Genomic DNA, 15,765 nt, shown 5'->3' with positions numbered 1-15,765 from the left:
GAAACCGGAGCATCCGGAGGAAACCCACTCAGACACAGGGAGAACGTGCAGACTCCGCACGGACAGTGACCCAAGTCGGGAATCGAACCTGGGACCCTGGCGCTGTGAAGCAACAGTGCTAACCTGTTTGTGATGTTTTTCCAGAGATTTTACGAACAAAGTATATTTTTGAAACAACAAAAAAATACCCACAAGCTGAGAATAATTTTTCTTTTTTTTTTGAAAAGGGGATTACTTGATGCTCTGAGAATTCCACATTCTAACCAGACATTGTGGAAAAAGAAAGCAAGCTACCGGCTAGAAACCAACGGAGGCTGCGGGACAGGTCACTGTGTAAATCAAATCCCTTTGCCCAAGGGCATCAAGTGGGCTCGGAACCTCCTGACCTGAGAGAGAGGTGCCAGCAAGAGGTTCCCAGAGCATTAAAGCAGTGTACATGTCTGCCAAGTCATGACCAGGAGCTGGAAGAGAAGTGGAAACTTCTATTGTTGGTTTGCAAGTGTTTGGTCATTAAGGATGTACTTTGTATGTGTGGAGAGATGGGGGGTTGCTTGATGAGAAGAGGAGAAGGAGGAGCGAGAATGAACTGCTTTTCATTTTCAGAGGGCAATGTATTGTAAGCACTCCATCATCCTGGTAATTGTCTTTGAGGAGGTTACACACAAGTTGTTCCCATACAATTACTCGCGGATGCCTTCTGAGCTAATTAAGAACATTCAAAGTAGCTCCTTTAATCGCAAAGGCCTCATTGGCCGCCCACTTCACGGCTACCGTTTATTCCTATGATTGGGGGGGGGGTAAAGAAAAATAAATCACTTGAATGAAACAAAGTTCTGAAGAGGCTATTGTGCACAAAACTCTTGCACAACACGTCCTCAGCACTCCTGCAAGGTGGCCGTTCTTTCAGTGGTTTCAACTTGACCCACTGAATCCTTAAAGATGTGAGCTAGAAATCGAGGTTGACACTCTGCTGCCGCACCGAGGGAGAGTTGCACTGTCGGAGCAGCCGGTTTTTCAGGTAAGAGGGGGAAATGTACCGGCCGCCGCCCTCATCCTGATGGCCACCTTTGTGTATGGCTGTATCGAGCTGTGTGTAGATTCTCGGTACGCAAAAGGCAACCGCGCGAACTTCTCAAAAGGGAACAAAGTTTCTGAGCGAGCGTGTTTAGCAGTGCCGAGACACACATGGCTGATCAACGCAACTCGCTTTCAATAACGGGCCTGAACGGGGAACACGCATCTCGGCCGCACATTGCAACGTTTTTCACAATGGGGAGCTCCGCTCACCAGATCTCTGAGGCCTACAAAAAAATCCTTGACCTGCCCCCCCAGCCTGAACCCGATATGGGAGGGCCCCCGCAGCCCCCCCCCCCCCCCCCCCCCCCCACTCAGCCCACTGTGGGCAACCCCGACCCGATCAAGTGCAGGCAAAAGTTGCCAGATTGGCACCTTGGCAGTGCCAACTGTGCATCTTGGCAGTGCCAGGCCAGTACCCAAGTGGCAGTGCTAGCGTGCCTGGCTGACACCAGCAGTGCCAGGGCACCACCCTGCCCATAGGGCATGCAGCTGGGGAATCATCAAAATTTGTGGCAGAAGGAGGCCAATCAGCCCACTGGGCCTGTGTTGGGACTTTGAAAGACCTACAAAGTCATTGCCCACAAATGCACAATGGTGAGACGTAACCGAGGACAAATCATGTCCTTTCCAGCACAGCAGTCACAGTGCAATCCTATTGCACCTAGAACAAGGGGCGACATTCTCCGACCCCCCACCGGGCCGGAGAATCGCCGTGGGCCGTCGTGAATCCCGCCCCCGCCGCCCGCCGAATTCTCCGAATAGAGAAATGTCGGTGGGGCGTCAATCGCGCCGCACACCTCGAAGAATGGCACGGGTGGGCACAAGGCAATGGATTTTGGGGCTGCCGATATTCTCCCGTCCGGATGGGCCGAAGTCCCGTCGACGTGATGACGGGTCACGTCGACGTAAATCAAATCACCTTTCAATCGGCATCAACCTGTGCTCAAGGTTCACGCTGACCAGCGTGGAGGTGGGTGACGGCCTGGGGGGTTGGCCGCTGGAGAGGCGATGGCGTGGCCGCAGTCTGAATGTGTGGGGGAGAGGTGTGTGTAGGGTTTTGTGTGTGTGTGTGTGTGCGGCGGGGGGGGCGGGGTGGTTAGAGTGGGCTGGGCTCCGGAGGAGTGCCGGGACGGGGGGTTAGTGCCGGGGATGAGAGGATGACTGCCGGGGAGGGGGACGGGGGTCTGTGCCGGGGAGGGGGATGGGGGTCCGTGCCGGGGAGGGGGACGGGGGTCCGTGCCGGGGAGGGGGACGGGGGTCCGTGCCGGGGAGGGGGACGGGGGTCCGTGCCGGGGAGGGGGACGGGGGTCCGTGCCGGGAAGTAGGACGGGGTCCGTGCTGGGACGAGGGACGGGGGTCCGTGCCGGGGAGGGGGACGGGGGTCCGTGCCGGGGAGGGGGACGGGGTCCGTGCCGGGGAGGGGGACGGGGTCCGTGCCGGGGAGGGGGACGAGGACGGCGTCCGTGCCGGGGAAGGGGACGTGGTCCGTGCCGGGGATGGGTTGACGGGGTCCGTGCTGGGGAGGGGGGGAGTCCGTGCCGGGGATGGGGGGGGGGTGGCGTCCGTGTCGGGGAGGGGGAGTGCGAGGGCAAGTGAGTTGGTCCACCTGGCCAGTTGCCAGCCTCCAAAAGTCGGACCCATGCGGTCCATGCCACCTGGCTGGGGGGAGGAGGGGATATGGGCAATGATGACATGTCGTCGTTTCCCCCCACCCACCCCCCAGGCCGTCATGTTTTCAGATCATCCAGCGATGCTGGCTGCCGTGGTGGCAGCCGCTCATGTCTATGTTGCCCTGGATGAGGAGGAGGAGGAGGAGGAGCGTGCCAGAGAGGCAGCGCAGGCTGCCGCAGAGGGGCAGGCGGCATCCGCCCAGGCTGGAGGGACACCTGCCCGACAGGACGAGGAGGGGGAGGAGGACGTCGCGGCCCCACGGCAACGGAGGCACCCGAGGACGCCCCCTGTGTACCGGCCCCGGCTGTCATACCAGGACCTCACGGACCGGGAATGCAGGAGGCGACTCCGGATGAGTCGGTAAACCGTGGCACACATCTGCCACCTGCTGGCACACCTGTCACCGCGTGGCACTGGCGGGAGACACCCTCTCCCCGTGTCCGTCAAGGTTATGGTGGCCCTGAACTTTTATGCAATGAGGTCATTCCAGGCACCGAGTGGGGACCTGTCCGGCATATCGCAGACATCGGTGCATCGGTGCATCCGGGCAGTGACAGATGCCCTTTATGCCATGGCGCACCGCTACATCCGCTTCCCTGTGGACCGGGCCAGCCAACATGCCCGGGCCGTGGGCTTCTCTGCCGTGGCCGGGTTCCCCATGGTCCAGGGCGTGATCGATGGGATGCACGTCGCCGTGCGGCCACCTGCAGATAACAGGGCCGTGTTCACTAATAGGAAGGGGACCTATTCGATGAACATACAGGTGGTCTGCGACCACCGCATGATGATCCTGCACGTCTGCGCCCATTACCCGGGCAGTGTACACAACTCATACGTGTTGTCACGGTCATACATCCCCGGCATGTACGAGGGACGCCATCCCCGGCTGAGGGGCTGGTTGCTGGGCGACAGGGGCTACCCATTGTGATCGTGGCTGATGACGCCTATACGGAGGCCACGCAATGAGGCGGAGAACCGCTACAATGATGCCCATGTAGTGACAAGGGGAGTGATAGAGAGGTGCTTTGGCGTGCTGAAGATGCGTTTCAGGTGCCTGGACCTCTCTGGGGGCGCCCTCCAGTATCGGTCAGATAGGGTCGGCCGCATCATTGTGGTGTGCTGCGTCCTGCACAACATAGCCCAGCAGAGGGGCGATGTGCCGCAGGCAGAGGAGGGCGGAGTGGAGGAGCAGCAGGAAGAGGCGCAGTCCTCCCCAGATGAGGGGGATGGGGGTAATGGTCAGGGCAGACGGGCTAGACACGGGCGGGTGGCTGTCCACCGTTACCGGCTGGCCCAGCGGGCACGGGACAGACTGATAGACGCCCGCTTCACTGACTAGATGGGCGTGGGAATCGGGTAGTATGGCCACAGACCGCACACCATGGCAACAGCCGACCACCCACACCCCCCACCCATCCACCCACCCAGCACCCTCAACCCCCTCCCCAACCCCCCACCCCACCCCACCCGCATGCACACCACCCCCCCATTGCCGATCCACCTGCGGCACAACGGCCCGGCTCACACAGTTGCCGGTGGACGCGTGTCTCTTGCAGGCCATGGAGGATGATGACAACCCGCTCTGCGATGAGCTCCTGGCTCCACATTGTTGGACTATGTCTGACCCGTGGCCACAGTTCCACCATCCACCCGGACCATCCCTGCATGCGGCTGTGACACTGCAGCCCACGGTCCTGTCCTCTGCCCGGGGGGATGTTGAAGGCGGCCCAGGGGGAAGGGGGCAGACTCACCTGGGGCTGAGGTAAGACCACCCCTCACACACACACTTGCGCTCAACGTACATGACACCCCCGCACGCTTTGGACAGAGCACAAAGGCAGCTTCTGTAGGTGTAACATTGACTTTAATAACCAAAGGAGTTCATGCACGTGCCCTAGCCCCTAAAACTCACCTGTGCCCTGCACCCGTGCCAACTTACTCAGTGTCTAATTGTTTGGCCTTACGGGCCCTTTGACTACGTCTACGTGGTTCCCCAGACGGTACAGCAGAACTGGAGGTGGACTCCTGTGATTCCTGCCCTCTGACACGGAATCCCTTTGACGGCCGTTTCCTGGGGCGTCCTGGCTTAGATGGGCCAGGCTGCGGCCCGGGCGACTGGGATGGCGAGCTGCCAGCCTGTCCTGCCCGTTGCCCACCCGATGCACCTGGGACGGAAGAGGGGGGGAGTCCGAGGTGTCGCGGTGTTCCGGGACCTCCCCTACAGGAGGAGCCGGGACGGACCACACCACCTCCTCCTCCTCCCGATGGCCCCCAGGCCTCTACATGGGTGGGGGATGCGAACGGACTGGCCATCCAACGCCCCCCCGACATCTTGCGCTGCCAGTCCTGGAGGCCCGTGCTGGTATCGACAAGGATCTGCAGGTTTGCAGCCATGGAGCTCAGGGAGTTGGCCATCCCTGTCTGTGTCTGGGTGACGCCGGCTAGCACATGGGCAGTGGCCGGCTGAGACTGGGCCATGGCCTGCTGAGACTGGGCCATGGCATTGAGCGCCTCTGCCATCTGGCGCTGGCGCTGGCTTATTGCCTCCTGTGAGAGGGCAGCCATTTCCTGTGCCACAGACGCCACCTGCACGGAAAGCCGCTCCCCATGTCTGACACCGTCGCACCCATTGCCTCCACCGAGGACGCCACCCGTGCGGTGTCGGCCTGGGTGGCACGCATGACCGGCACCACTCCCAGCTCCTGGACGCGGGTGGACTCCTCCACCTGCGACCGCAGCCGCCGCAAGCTGGCCGTCACCCTCTTCGCTCGTCTCAGGTTCGGTGGTTGCATCGGACCTCTGGGTGGGTGTGGTAATTCCAGGAACCCGGGATCCATCTGGGCGGCAGATGTTCGCTTGGGCTGGGCTGCCCTCCGACCGCCCGGCCCCTCTGCTGCTCCTACCTCCACCTGCTGTACCGGGACGGCTGTGTTGTGCGCACCAGTGAGTGTACCAGACGCCTCATCACTAAAGTGCCCAACCGAGGTGAGTGTTTCTGCGATGGTGGAGGGCGTTGGTGACAGCAGTGGCATTGTGTCGTGCGCATCGTCCGACTCTGAGCCCATGGCACTTTGGGGTGGCGGTTCGTCTCCGCCCATCCAATCTGTGTCACTGTCCTGTATTTTAGTTTCCTTGGTAGTGGTGTCCTGGGTAGGGGTGTCCTGGGTAGGGGTGTCCTGGGTAGGGGTGTCCTGGGTTGTGGTTTTGTGGCTCGGCTGTGACGGAGGCCTGTGGCTGCCCCTCTCGTCGCTGGGTGGCACACGCCTGCGTCGTCGCACCCGCACGAGACGGGGGCGTCGTCTCCCTGTTGCTCCAGGTCTCTTCGTCTCCCATGGTCTCCGAGGAGCATCGTGCGGGCGTCGCATGCCAGAGGGTCTGGGTCTCTCCATCTCCAGTGGTCTCCGAGGGGCATCCTGCAGGCGTCGCATGCCAGAGGGTTCGGGTCTCTCCGTCTCCAGTGGTCTCCGAGGGGCATCCTGCGGGCGTTGCATGCCAGAGGGTCCGGGTCTCTCCGTCTCCAGTGGTCTCCGAGGGGCATCCTGCGGGCGTCGCATGCCAGAGGGTCCGGGTCTCTCCGTCTCCCGTGGTCTCCGAGGGGCATCATGCGGGCGGTCTGCATCTGCAGGGATGGGTGCCTCGACGTTTGCTCCTGCGATACACAATGAAGCATGCATGGTTAGACACGCAGGCAGTGATCAGGTGATATGGGGGAGGGGGATATAGGGGAGGGGGGATATGGGGATGGGCTGTCGGTGGCTCACTTGCTAGTACGCCCCCGACCTCTGCATCAGCAACCTCCCGGTCCTCAGGTCCGCCAGCCAGTTCCAGGGCCCTTCCCTCATGTTCGGTCAGTGGCCTCTCATCAGCGGGGCCTCCTCCAGTCCTCACCTGCTCCCTGGTGATGTGTGCGCATTTCTCCTGTGGGGGGGTGGTGGCAGGGGTAAAAGGCAACAGTGTTAGGCAGGTATATGAATGCGCGCCATCGGTTGCGCGTGTATTGCAGAGGTTAAGGTTAGGGCTAGATTCACTTGGGGAAGGCGGATATGGGGGAGGGGGGATATGGGGGAGGGGGGATATGGGGAGGGGGGATATGGGAGAGTGGGGATATGGGGAGGGGGATATGGGGAGGGGGAATATGGGGGAGGGCGTCCAGGAGCACCTCAATGTCACGGGACTGGAACCTCGGGGCTGAGCGGCGGGCGGCCATCCGGTCGGGTCTTCTGGTCGGGTGGGGGGAGCAGCGCGTCCTTATGAGCCGTCACACCGCACGGCGTGAACCACATGAGCCAGCGCAGATAGCGTCACGTCGCTGCTAGCCCATTCCGTGCCGGAGACTTTGCGACGTTTGGGGCGGCGTGATGCAGGTGGGATTTGCGCTGTTTTTGGCGCCGGTCGGCGGACATCGCGCCGATAACGGAGAATTTCGCTCCTGGTCACAAATTCAACCAGGAACAACATCAAGCATGATAATCCTGCAGATCATTGTGATCAGTTGATGAAACCTTCAGACATGGGGCGTCATTCTCCGACCCCCCGCCGGGTCGGAGAATGGCCGTTGGCCGCCGTGAATCCCGCCCCCGCCCCCGCCGAAGTCTCCGAAGGGAGAAAAGTCGGCGGGGCGTTAATGGCGCCGCTGCCGCGGAGAATGTCACGGGTCTGCGCAAGGCAGCCGATTTTCGGCCTGCCGATATTCTCCCTTCCGGATGGGCCGAAGTCCCGTCGACGTGATGACCGTTCACGTCGACGTGAATCAAACCTCCTTTTCATCGGCGTGACCCGGTGCTCCAGGCTCACGCCGACCAGCGAGGAGGTGAGTGACGGCTTGGGGGGTTGGCTCTGGGCAGGAAATGGCGTGGCCGCAGACTGATTGCCTGAGGAGAGGTGTGTCTCGGCTTGTGTGTGTGTGCGGCGGGGGGGGGGGGGGTGGTTAGAGTAGGCTGGGCTCCGGGGGAGTGCCGGGAGGGGGTCCGTGCCGGGGTGGAGGTTGGGGGGGTCCGTGCTGGGGTGGAGGTTGGGGGTTGGGGAGGGGGTCCGTGCCTGGGTGGAGGTTGGGGAGGGGATCCGTGTCGGGGTGGAGGTTGGGGGGGGGGTCCATGCTGGGGTGGAGGTTGGGGAGGGGGCCGTGCCGGGGTGGAGGTTGGGGGGGGGGTCCATGCTGGGGTGGAGGTTGGGGAGGGGGCCGTGCCGGGGTGGAGGTTGGGGAGGGGGTCCGTGCCGGGGTGGAGGTTGGGGGGGGGGGTCCGTGCTGGGGTGGAGGTTGGGGGTTGGGGAGGGGGTCCGTGCCTGGGTGGAGGTTGGGGAGGGGGTCCGTGCCGGGGTGGAGGTTGGGGGGGGGGTCCGTGCTGGGGTGGAGGTTGGGGAGGGGGCCGTGCCGGGGTGGAGGTTGGGGAGGGGGTCCGTGCCGGGGTGGAGGTTGGGGGGGGGTCCGTGCTGGGGTGGAGGTTGGGGGTTGGGGAGGGGGTCCGTGCCTGGGTGGAGGTTGGGGAGGGGGTCCGTGTCGGGGTGGAGGTTGGGGGGGGGGTCCGTGCTGGGGTGGAGGTTGGGGAGGGGGCCGTGCCGGGGTGGAGGTTGGGGAGGGGGTCCATGCCGGTGTGGAGGTTGGGGAGGGGGTCGGTGCCGGGGTGGAGGTTGTGGAGGGGGTCCGTGCCGGGGTGGAGGTTGGGGGGGGGTCCGTGCTGGGGTGGAGGTTGGGGGGGTCCGTGCTGGGGTGGAGGTTGGGGGTTGGGGAGGGGGTCCGTGCCGGGGTGGAGGTTGGGGGGGGTCCGTGCTGGGGTGGAGGTTGGGGGTTGGGGAGGGGGCCGTGCCGGGGTGGAGGTTGGGGGGGTCCGTGCTGGGGTGGAGGTTGGGTGTTGGGGAGGGGGTCCGTGCCTGGGTGGAGGTTGGGGAGGGGGTCCGTGCCGGGGTAGAGGTTGGGGAGGGGGTCCGTGTCGGGGTGGGTGATGGGAGGGCAAATGAGCTGGTCCACCTGGCCAGGTGCCAGCCTCCAACAGTTGGACCCATGCGGTCCATGCCACCTGGCTGGGGGGAGGAGGGGATATGGGCAATGATGACATGTCGTCGTTCCCCTCCCCCCCACCAGGCCGTCATGTTTTCAGACCATCCAGCGATGTTGGCCGCCGTGGTGGCAGCCGCTCATGTCTATGTTGCCCTGGATGAGGAGGAGGAGGAGGAGGAGGAGGAGGAGCGTGCCAGAGAGGCGGCGCAGGCTGCCGCAGAGGCGCAGGCGGCAGCCGCCCAGGCTGGAGGGACACCTGACCGACAGGACGAGGAGGGGGAGGAGGACGTCGCGGCCCCACGGCAACGGAGGCACCCGAGGGCGCCCCGTGTGTACCGGCTCCGGCAGTCATACCAGGACCTCACGGACCGGGAATGCAGGAGGAGACTCCGGATGAGCCGGGAAACCGTGGCACACATCTGCCACCTGCTGGCACACCTGTCACCGCGTGGCACTGGCGGGGGACACCCTCTCCCCGTGTCCGTCAAGGTTACGGTGGCCCTGAACTTTAATGCAACGGGGTCATTCCAGGCACCGAGTGGGGACCTGTCCGGCATATCGCAGACATCGGTGCATCGGTGCATCCGGGCAGTGACAGATGCCCTTTATGCCATGGCGCACCGCTACATCCGCTTCCCCGTGGACCGGGCCAGCCAAGATGCCCGGGCCGTGGGCTTCTCTGCCATTGCCGGGTTCCCCATGGTCCAGGGCGCGATCGATGGGATGCACGTCGCCGTGCGGCCACCTGCAGATAACCGGGCCGTGTTCACTAATAGGAAGGGGACCTATTCGATGAACGTACAGGTGGTCTGCGACCACCGCATGATGATCCTGCACGTCTGCGCCCGTCACCCAGGCAGTGTACACGACTCATTCGTGTTGTCGCGGTCATCCATCCCCGGCATGTACGAGGGACGCCATCCCCGGCTGAGGGGCTGGTTGCTGGGCGACAGGGGCTACCCATTGCGATCGTGGCTGATGACGCCTATACGGAGGCCACGCAATGAGGCGGAGAACCGCTACAATGATGCCCATGTAGCGACAAGGGGAGTGATCGAGAGGTGCTTTGGCGTGCTGAAGATGCGTTTCAGGTGCCTGGACCTCTCTGGGGGCGCCCTCCAGTATCGGTCAGATAGGGTCGGCCGCATCATTGTGGTGTGCTGCGTCCTGCACAACATAGCCCAGCAGAGGGGCGATGTGCCGCAGGCAGAGGAGGGCGGAGTGGAGGAGCAGCAGGAAGAGGCGCAGTCCTCCCCAGATGAGGGGGATGGGGGCAATGGTCAGGGCAGACGGGGTAGACACAGACGGGTGGCTGTCCACCGTTACCGGCTGGCCCAGCGGGCACGGGACAGACTGATAGACGCCCGCTTCCCTGACTAGATGGGCGTGGGAATCGGGTAGTATGGCCACAGACCGCACACCATGACAACAGCCGACCACCCACACCCCCCACCCATCCACCCACCCAGCACCCTCACCCCCCTCCCCAACCCCACACACCCCACCCGCATGCACACCACCCCCCCACCCCCAATTGCCGATCCACCGGCGGCACAACGGGCCGGGCTCACCCAGTTGCGGGTGGACGCGTGTCTATCGCAGGCCATGGAGAATGATGACAACCCGCCTCCGATGAGCTCCTGGCTCTACATCGTTGGACTATGTCTGACCCATGGCCACAGTACCACCATCCACCCGGACCATCCCTGCATGCGGCTGTGACACTGCAGCGCACGGTCCCGTCCTCTGCCCGGGGGATGTTGATGGCGGCCCAGGGGGAAGGGGGCAGACTCACCTGGGGCTGAGGTAAGACCACCCCTCACACCCGATGCACCTGGGACGGAAGGGGGGGAGTCCGAGGTGTCGCGGTGTACCTGGACCTCCCCTACAGAGGGAGCCGGGACGGACCACACCACCTCCTCCTCCCTCGGGGTGCCCGATGGCCCCCAGGCCTCTACATGGGTGGGGGATGCGAACGGACTGGCCATCCAACGCGCCCCCGACATCTGGCGCTGCCAGTCCTGGAGGCCCGTGCTGGTATCGACAGGGGTCTGCAGGTTTGCAGCCATGGAGCCCAGGGGGTTGTCGAACCCTGTCTGCGACAGTGCGACGCCAGCTCGCACATGGCCACTGGCGCCGATGCCCTCAGCGATGGCCTGCTGAGACTGGGCCATGGCCTGCTGAGACTGGGCCATGGCCTGCTGAGACTGGGCCATGGCCTGCTGAGACTGGGCCATGGCCTGCTGAGACTGGGCCATGGCCTGCTGAGACTGGGCCATGGCCTGCAGAGACTGGGCCATGGCCTGCTGAGACTGGGCCATGGCCTGCTGAGACTGGGCTATGGCGTTGAGCGCCTCTGCCATCTGGCGCTGGCACTGGCTCATGGCCTCCTGTGAGAGGGCAGCCATTTTCTGGGCCACAGACGCCGCCTGCACGGAAGGCCCCAGGCCTCGCAAACCGTTCCCCATGTCTGACACCGTCGCACCCATTGCCTCCACCGCGGACGCCACCCGTGCGGTGTCAGCCTGGGTGGCACGCATGACCGGGACCACTCCCAGCTCCTGGACGCGGGTGGACTCCTCCACCTGCGACCGCAGCCGCCGCAAGCCACCCGTCACCCTATTCGCTCGTCTCCGTGTCGGTGGTTGCATCGGATCTATGTGTGGGTGTGGTAACTGCAGGAACCCGGGATCCATCTGGGCGGCAGATGTTCGCTTGGCCTGGGCTGCCCTCCGACCGCCCGGTCCCTCTGCTGCTCCTACCTCCACCTGCTGTACCGGGACGGCTGTGTTGTGCGCACCAGTGAGTGTACCAGACGCCTCATCACTAAAGTGCCCAACCGTGGTGTGTGTTTCTGCGATGGTGGAGGGTGTTGGTGACAGCAGTGGCGTTGTGTCGTGCTCTTCGTCCCACTCTGAGTCCATGGCACTTTGGGGTGGGGGTTCGTCTCCACCCATCCACTCTGAGTCACTGTCCGGTATTTCGTCCTCCCGGGTAGGGGTGTCCTGGGTAGTGCTGTCCCGGGTAGTGCTGTCCCGGGTAGTGCTGTCCCGGGTAGTGCTGTCCCGGGTAGTGCTGTCCCGGGTAGTGCTGTCCCGGGTAGTGCTGTCCCGGGTAGTGCTGTCCCGGGTAGTGTTGTCCCGGGTAGTGCTGTCCCGGGTAGTGCTGTCCCGGGTAGTGCTGTCCCGGGTAGTGCTGTCCCGGGTAGTGCTGTCCCGGGTAGTGCTGTCCCGGGTAGTGCTGTCCTGGCTCGGATGTGACGGGGGCCTGTGGCTGCCCCCCTCATCGCTGGGTGGTCGCTCCCGCACGTGACGGGGGTGTCGTCTCCCTGTTGCTCCAGGTCTCTCCGTCTCCCGTGGTCTCCGAGGGGCATCCTGCGGGCGGTCTGCATCTGCGGGGATGGGTGCCTGGACGTTTGGTCCTGCGATACACAATGAAGCATGCATGGTTAGACATCAGGCAGTGATCAGGTGATACGGGGGAGGGGGATATAGGGGAGGGGGGATATGGGGACGGGCTGTTGGTGGCTCACTTGCTCGTGGGGCCCCGACCTCTGCATCAGCAACCTCCCGGTCCTCGGGTCCGCCAGCCAGTTCCAGGGCCCTTTCCTCGTGTACAGTCAGTGGCCTCTCATCAGCGGGCCCTCCTCCAGTCCTCACATGCTCCCTATTGTTGTGTGCGCGCTTCTCCTGGGGGGGGGGGGTGGTGGCAGGGGTAAAAGGCAACACTGTTAGGCAGGTATATGAATGCACGCCATCGGTTGCGCGTGCATTGCAGAGGTTAAGGTTAGGGCTGGATTCACTTAGGGATATGGGGGAGGGGGGATATGGGGGAGGGGGGATATGGGGGATATGGGGGAGGGGGGATATGGGGGATATGGTGGAGGGGGGATATGGGGGAGGGGGGATATGGGGGAGGGGGGATATGGGGGAGGGGGATATGGGGGAGGGGGGATATGGGGGATATGGGGGAGGGGGGATATGGGGGATATGGGGAGTATGGGGAGGGGGGATATGGGGGATATGGGGGATATGGGGGAGGGGGGATATGGGGGAGGGGGGATATGGGGGAGATGGGGGAGATATGGGGGAGATGGGGGAGATATGGGGGAGATGGGGGAGATATGGGGGAGGGGGGATATGGGGGAGGGGGGGATATGGGGGAGGGGGGATATGGGGGAGGGGGGGGATATGGGGGAGGGGGGGATATGGGGGAGGGGGGGGATATGGGGGAGGGGGGGATATGGGGGAGGGGGGATATGGGGGAGGGGGGGGATATGGGGGAGGGGGGGATTTGGGGGGATATGGGGGAGGGGGGGATTTGGGGGGATATGGGGGAGGGGGGGATATGGGGGAGGGGGGGGATTTGGGGGGATATGGGGGGGGGGATTTGGGGGGATATGGGGGGGGGGATTTGGGGGATATGGGGGAGGGGGGGATTTGGGGGATATGGGGGAGGGGGGATTTGGGGGATATGGGGGAGGGGGGGATTTGGGGGATATGGGGGAGGGGGGGATTTGGGGGATATGGGGGAGGGGGGGATTTGGGGGATATGGGGGAGGGGGGGATTTGGGGGATATGGGGGAGGGGGGATATGGGGGATATGGGGGAGGGGGGGATTTGGGGGAGGGGGGATATGGGGGATATGGGGGAGGCTCACCCTGCCTGCTCTGACGAGGTCGTTCACCTTCTTGTGGCACTGGGTGCCTGTCCGTGGTGTTAGGGCCACAGCGGTGTCGGCCTCTGCCACCTCCCTCCACAGACGCCGGCTGTGGCATGGGGCAACTCTGCGGCCGTGCCCGGGATACAGGGCGTCCCTCCTCTGCTCCACCGCATCCAGGAGCGCCTCCACATCGCGTGACTCGAACTTCGGGGCTGAGCGACGGCCAGCCATCAAGTCGGGTGTTGCGGTCGGCTGTTCCGGTCGGGTGGGGGGAGCAGCGCGGCCTTATGAGCCGTCACGTCGTGCAGCGCGTATGACGCTGCACGGCGTGAACCACTGCGCAAGCGCGGATCCCGTTACGTCGCTGCTAGCCCATTTCGGGCCGCAGACTATCGGCCCATTTTTATGACGTGACGCAAGTGGGATTTGCGCCGTTTTTTGCGCCGATCGGCGGAGTTTCCGCCGATAACGGAGAATTTCGCCCATGGTTACCAGTACAAGATCTGGGTGTACCAGCAAATCGCCTCTACTCTTCAGAGATCCATAGATTCACCAGTCCTGTGCTCTTATGTCATGGTAACTAAACATGCTAATATATTGAAAATAGTTATACATTTTTTAGAAGCGGGGAGGAAAGTTATTTAAAAAGAAAGGGGGATGGTGTAATATGCATTTAAGGGATAGCAGTGTGACACCACCACAAGGCAAGTGTGTCAAGGTGATCCAGCCTCAGTTTGTGAACAGAACACAAGGCGCACAGCCCTGCTGACAATACCTTTAAGCTTTTTATCCATCTGTACTCTTTTAATTAAACAAATGATCAATAAATTAATTTATCTATGCTGGCCCAGCCAGCAACACCCACATCCCAGAAAGAAACTTTAAAAAAAAATGTCCTTGTAGACTTAGTCTAAATAAATGACCCCACAATGTGTTTACCCAATCCCTTGTGAATGATTGATCCTTTCTATCATTATGAATCCAACAGTGATTCCAACAGGAATGTGCTAGGAAGGAAGGAAAATCAGACCAGGGGCTTTTGGATCCAGAACCAGGGATTGCCAACATTCCAGAATTGTCCTGATTCTACAGAAATAAAAGGGGCATCTCCCAATATGATCAACTTCGGGAGAAAAATCACAGGAGAGTCAAAAAGGGTGCTTTTTCTCAAATTTCCTTAGAAACCTTTTGTTTAATTCTTATAAAAATATCGGAGAAGGATCAACAAGGCGGCACGGTAGCACAGTGGTTAGCACTGTTGCTTCACAGCTTCAGGGTGCCAGGCTTCGATCACTGTCTGTGTGAAACCTGCAAGTTCTCCCCATGTCTGCGTGGGTTTCCTCCGGGTGCTCCGGTTTCCTCCCACAAGTCCCGAAACACGTGCTGTTTGGTGAATTGGAGATTCTGAATTCTCCCTCTGTGTACCTGAACAGGCGCCAGAATGTGGCGACTCGGGGATTTCCACAGTAACTTCGTTGCAGTGTTAATGTAAGCCTACTTGTGACAATAAAGATTAATATTATTTTTTAAAAAGAGTCTGTGTGCCTGACAGTCCAGACCCACCCATTCAGAGAATGGAGTCTGATGTGCTGTGAGGATGTACGTGACTGTTGACCAATGGTGAGTGGGATTGGATTGCAGGTGTAAGGTCGTATGTCACTGTACGAGTAAAGCAGAAGCCCAGGATAACATTCAGGGTTCAAATCCCACCACAGCAGCTGACGGAAATTAAATTTAGTTGAATGCAATCTGCAAATTGAAAGCTAGACTTAGTAATGGCGGGCATGAAACTATCATCAATTGTTGTATAAATCCATCTATTAATACAGTCTGAGCATTCTGCTATCCTCACCTAGGCTGACCTACATGCCACTCCTGATTGGGTAATAATATAGTTTGACAATAATCTAATAATAATAATTTTTATTGTTACAAGTAGGCTTACATCAACACTGCAATGAAGTTACTGTGAAAATCCCCTAGTCGCCACATTCCGGTGCCTGTTCGGGGAGGCAGGTCCAGGAATTGAACCCGCGCTGCTGGCTTTGTTCTGCATTACAAGCCAGCTGTTTAGCCCACTGTGCTAAAAAGTACTTCATTGGTTGTAAAGTGTTGTGAGATTGCCGGTGGTTAGGAAGGTGTTATGTTAACCTTTGTCAAACCTCCTCCCTTACTCAGGGAGAGGTTCAAACCTGGACCTTACTGCTGTGACAAAGTTTAACATAACACCTTCCTAACCACCGGCAATCTCACAACACTTTACAACCAATGAAGTACTTTTTAGCACAGTGGGCTAAACAGCTGGCTTGTAATGCAGAACAAAGCCAGCAGCGCGGGTTCAATTCCTGGACCTGCCTCCC

The sequence above is a fragment of the Scyliorhinus torazame genome, chromosome 4 (genome assembly GCF_047496885.1).
Source record: "Scyliorhinus torazame isolate Kashiwa2021f chromosome 4, sScyTor2.1, whole genome shotgun sequence".
NCBI lineage: Eukaryota > Metazoa > Chordata > Chondrichthyes > Carcharhiniformes > Scyliorhinidae > Scyliorhinus > Scyliorhinus torazame.
Note: the sequence above shows the minus strand (reverse complement) of the source record.